Source organism: Mobula birostris, chromosome 3 (genome assembly GCF_030028105.1).
Source record: "Mobula birostris isolate sMobBir1 chromosome 3, sMobBir1.hap1, whole genome shotgun sequence".
In the NCBI taxonomy this organism is placed as follows: Eukaryota; Metazoa; Chordata; class Chondrichthyes; order Myliobatiformes; family Myliobatidae; genus Mobula; species Mobula birostris.
In genome coordinates, this window is record NC_092372.1 from 191,957,660 (window position 1) to 191,963,255 (window position 5,596).

General features: G+C 50.0%; 1 pseudogene; it reads right to left on the reverse strand.

Annotated features, from left to right (window-relative positions):
- Nucleotides 1–577: 577 nt before the first annotated feature.
- On the reverse strand, nt 578–4,163 carry LOC140195726 (uncharacterized; annotated as a pseudogene).
- Between the last annotated feature and the right edge of the window lie 1,433 nt (nt 4,164–5,596).

Here is a 5,596-nt window from a genome sequence, read left to right on the forward strand (position 1 = left end):
CTAAAAACAGAGGAAAGTGTGAAAATCACTCACCAAAGCAGGCAGAATCCACAGCAGCACTCTCACTCTCTCTCTCACTCTCTCTCTCATTTGGTTGCTGACCGGATTATAGAACCAGTGAGGTTAGACAAACAGCTGACAGTAGCCTCTGTTGCCAGTGATGGTCATCCACGGATGTACACAAGAGGTTTATTATAAGGTCCGCCATGTGAAACGTTAGTGGACATGGGACTGTCCGTATCGATAACAGATCTACCCTTGACCATGACTGGAGAGGTGATTTACATTACCAGTGCAGGAGATGAAACAGTGAGGGCAGAGAGAAGTCAGCCCCAGGTACTTGAGATTGAGGGAGTGCAGCTTCCTGTAGATTTCTGGGTGTGCACAAACAATGAAGTTACTATCCTGTGAATAGAAACAATGAGAAAGGCAGTTGCCATCAGAGTCAGGAAAAAGAGCTTCTGAGATACACCCTGTGGATGCGCTGGGACACATCATTGATGTAACCTGGGGTCGTCGGGTGTTTCGTGTCTTTCAACGTCATACACCCTTGCCCAGGCGACCCAGCCGGGGTTGATCAGACCCCAGCTTGTGTCCCAGCAGCACTGGCCCACGGATCTCCCCTCCTGATCCATAGCCATCTGGAGACTCTCTCAGTGGCCTCTGTGATGGTCCTGATCGCTTTCCTCTTGCCAGCCCCAGTAATGTCAAGTTGGGTGTAGACTCTGCAGAGTGAGTGGTCGGCAAAACCCCTGCACCCTACTTCGGTGGGCTCACAGCAAGCCTTCCAGCCTTGCCTCCAGCACTGCTCCACCAGCTCCTGGTACTTGGCCCGCTTCCGCTCATTTGCCTCCTCAATGTGGTCCTCCCAGGGAACTGTCAACTCGATGAGGACAACCTGCTTCGAGGACACTGAAGAAAGGACCACATCCGGCCTCAGTGAAGTTGTTGCTATTTGGTCGGGAAACTTCAGCTGCCTCCCCAGGTCAACTTGAAGCAGCCAATCTGCTGCGGTGCTAAGCAGGCCCGATGATGATGCTGGTCTGGGCTGACATAGGGGCTGTTCTCCGGCTCTGACAAAGATGTTCTTCCTCTGACCACTCTGTTTGCTGGTGGTCATGGCCATCGCAAAGCTCTCTGCCACTGCCTTCGGTGCCTGATCATGATGCCACCGGTAGTGACCTTCCTCCAAGGCTTTAGGGCAGCTGCCAAGAATATGCTCCAGTGATCCTCTTCCTGGACAGAGATGACATGCTGGTGTATTGCTCTTGCCCCAGATAAGGAGGCTTGCAGGGCTTGGCAAGACATCATAAACAGCTTGGATCATAAATTTAATGAGCTGGGGTTCTGCCTGCCAGATGTCAGACTAGGAGATTTTCCGCTCCAGCACACCTTCCCACCTTGTCCATGCTCCCTGCTGCCGCATGCCCACCATCCTGCTGTTCCTCTCCTCTTCAACGCCAGCCCGCACTTCCTCCAGGACTAGTTGGCATCTGTCCTTGCCTTTGGCCTTGTCATGGCGAGGCTGTGAAACGGAGCCCAGACCTGCTCGCCCAGTTGACGCTGTCCCCACCAGAACCCTGTGTCTCTGCCGGGACTCTGCTACCACCAGCCCTTCCTATGCCTTCCACTTCCTGCCTTTCCGCACCTGGATGCCTGCTGCTGCCACTTTAGGGCCCTTGGAATCCCTGTACTGCAGCACCTCTCTTGTGCGTGTAAGAGGGTTTCTTTTTTTTTGTCACTGCGTAGTCTAATAAAATGGCTTCTTTGTTATGTTATAATTGAAAGGGCTTCTTTGTTATGTTAACTGCTGAGAAAGTCCTTCCCGCTAGCAGTTTGTTTGAATCACGTTACTGATAAGAAAGGTATTACGAACCAATTGGGATAGTTGTTATGCTTTTGGTGTGTCCGAAGATATTGTATGTGTGGGGTTTTGGGGCAGAAGGCGGGAGAGAGAGAGAAAGGATGGACCAGGTGCTGTGATGTCCGCTAACGGGGTCGGATCCCGAGCAGGGTGTTTGGTGAGGAGAGGAGACGGAGACGGACTCGTGTACAGCGTCTGGTCGACCACCATTGTTTGTCCCAGGCGGCCGGTCAAGGTGGTCCGAGGGGTCGCAGGGTGAAGAAGAAAGGTCCTGAGCTCCAACTGTTTGTGCATGAAGAGATTGAACTTTGATAAGTGTGGCGCCTTTTATTTTCCATTTATATTTTCTTCTCTATTAATTATATAGTTCCAGTAATATCTATAAATTGTAAATCATTTAATCATATCTGGTGTATTGTCTGTTATTGGAGCGGGGTGGGATACCTCACACAGCATCCACACAAACTAATTACCCAGTTTGGCGGAACCGAGGGCTGTTTCCCTGGATGACAGCGAGCCGAGCGACCCTGAGGCTGGCCAGGGGGGCTACATGCGGGAAGCCCTGAACTCCTCACCCAGGTTGCTGAAGGGAAGTTGCAGCTTATTGCACCTTCCGTACAGTGCTGCACCGCTCAGACTACGAGGTAGGCCCAGCCACCTTCGAAGGTAGTTACTGATCTTCCTCTCCAGCAACTCCACAGTTGTCACAGGCACCTCGTATTCCAGTAGCGGCCATAGGATTTGGGGTAGGATGCCATGCTGGTAAATCCAGGCTTTGAACATTCCAGGTAAGCCTGACTTGTCCACCGTGGTGAGCCAGATCTCAAGCTCCTTGGAAGTTGATTGGACGGCAGCTGCATCTCTGAGGCGACAGTAGAAGACCTTCCCCAAGCGCTTGACTGGCTTCTGGGTGATAGATGGAATTGTAGTGCCATCCAAGGTAAAACGGAACTTGTCCACAACTTTGCCCTCCTTCAACACCATGGACCTGGATTTAGTTGGTTTGAAGCTCATCCTTGCCCATGCGATGAGCTTTTCCCGGCCCTGGAGGATCCACCTGCTACCAGGAACTGATGTTGTCGTGATAATGAGGTCATCCATCAAGGCTCTGATCGGGAGCTGCTGAACACAGACCTGGTCAGCGGGCCTCTACACTCTGCCTCGGCTGCCTTGACTATCATATTCATGGCAAGGGCAAAGAGAATAACAGAGATTGTGCACCCAGTTATAATCTCCTTCTCCAGCCTATGCCAGCCTGATGTCATAGCTCCAGAAGTGACCCTTATTCTGAAGTTCCCATAATAGTTCATGATGAGGTCCTTGATCTTCCTGGGAACATGGTGTTGGTCCAGTGTAAACTCCACCGGTTTGTGGGGTATTGACCCATACGCAATGGCGAGATCTAGCCAAAGCACGACCAGGTCTCCCTTCCCCATGTGCGCTTCCCTGATCAGCTGGGTGACTACTCCAGAGTGCTCCAGGCACCCAGGCACTCCAGGAATTCCACCCTTCTGCACTGAAGTGTCAATGTAAGCGTCCTTGAGGAGGAAGTCTGTCATCCAGAGGGACAAGACACTAAAGAAGATTTTCCCTTCCACACTAAGCAGCGAGATGGATCTGACTTGCTCCAGGTTCGACGAATTTTCCTCCTTGGGGATTCAGACTCCCTCTGCGTATCTCCACTGGTCTGCCACTGTCCCCCTGTACCAGATCACTTGCAGGATCGTCCAAAGAATGTTGAGAAGCTCCGGATAGTGCTTGTACACCTTGTAGGGTACTCTGCTGGTGCAGAACTGACTCTGGCTGAAGACACAACCTTCTGGACTTCTTTTCAGGTGGGCTCCCTCACATCGAACTCCACTATGGGGAGTGGTTGGCTTGTAAGGGCTCTGTGGAGGCCCAGCTCTTGCTCCCTTGCAGGGTCACTCAGGATGTTATGAAGGAAATGGTCTACCTCTTCTTTAGAGCACACAAGGTGGCCGTTGTGTTTCTGCCCTAGGAGGTGTTTTGTAAAACCAAATGGATTGGCTATGAAGACAGTTCGCTTCCTGGCTCTTTCTCCCCCTCGCCTCCTGTGCCATTCTGCTCTGCACTGGGTCATTAGTTTCTTCCTGCAGATGTTCTGGAGCTCAACTGGGGGAGGTTTCTCCTCCTCCATTGCTACCGTGAACTGCCGTGCCAGGGACTGGAGCTCTTGGCGCAGTTGGTGGATCTGGGCTGCCCTGCAGTCAGATCCACATGGACATGGACATGGACAGGGTAACACATTGAGAGGCCGAGCAAAGCAGCAACGACACATTGCTGATCAGAGAGAGGCAGAGGGAAAGGAGGTAGTCCTCCCACAGCCGGGTGACCAAGTCATGGTGAGGGTGCTGCTTGAAAGGGCATGGTTTGCCCCCAGATGGGTAGGACCACAGATGGTACTTTTGACAAATGACACTTGTGTCTGTGTGCAGATTCGGTGAGTTTAATAATAACAGTACTCTTGTAATGAAGGCTGGTTTCTGAAGGGAGATGATTAGTTGTATAGCATAGAATAGAAACGATATATGAGGAAAGTTGATGGGAATGGATCAAGCTACAGCAGAGACATCAGGTTCCACAACTTCAATGGCATAGCCAACTGAGAAAGAGAAGAAAGGGAAGAAAGCAGTCTGCCCCCAGCCCGAATGGGGAGTGAATACAAATAAGCTGGGGCCTTTCAACATTCATGCCAGCAATCGACTGGACAGTTTGGAAGGGGGTTTCACTAGAAGAGGCTCTGTGAGCTTGGTACATTTATCATACTGGTGCCCCTAACCAGAGAGTAACCACAGGTACCACTGCAGAGTTTTAGCTATCAGATACTGAATCGGTGGAGATAAAGAGTGTGATTAAGTTGCAATCAGCCAGCAGGAAGAGAGTCAACAGGCATGCGATTGATGAAGCTGCATTTTTAAAGACTGTTGCTCGAATTACTGGATTAATCCCTCTCCTTAGAGTCTTGTAGGTAGCCATTAGGGATGATACGGTAGATGTAAATGAACATAAAGTAACTGGGTGTATTCCGACACAGGGCAATTCTGGTGCCTGATTTGAGTAGACCATCCTTAAGGCTGGCCTTTACTGATATGATTTTTTTGTCCAGGAGGGTCAAGAGGAGGGTTAGGACATATAGCAAATAACTTCAGCCACCAATCTTCAGACCTGGATATGGACTGTAGAATAAATATAAAATGCTGCTCTGGAGAATGGGCTCCTCAGAGTCATGAACTACAGTTAATTGGAAGACTAGTCAATGCTGATTTAAAATTCATTTGGGTGTCTGTAGTGTGGATGCAAAGAAGGAGGTGTGAAAGTTAAATGTAATATAACTTATGATGAGTGCTGTGTCTCATTTTGTCGAATAAAAATACTACTTCATATCTACCAGCTACCTCTCTCTGGTGACTTTATTCATGTGACAACACAGATCGTGTGCAGGCAGAGGGATTAGATTGGCATCTTGGCCAGTGCACTATGGGCTAAGGTTGTATGTAGTCTGCATCCTTTTCCTGTGGCATACTGTACTGTTTTATGTTCTATGTCCTGCGAGGGCTTGATTGATAGGCAATGTAGGGCGCTTCCCAGAACGGGGAATCTGGAGCTTTTTTCCGAATGCACCCCCCCCCCCCCCCCCATTCTAGATGGAAATGAGGGTTTCTTCTCTCTTGGGCATTATAAATTTTTGGAATCCTCACAAAATATGCTGAG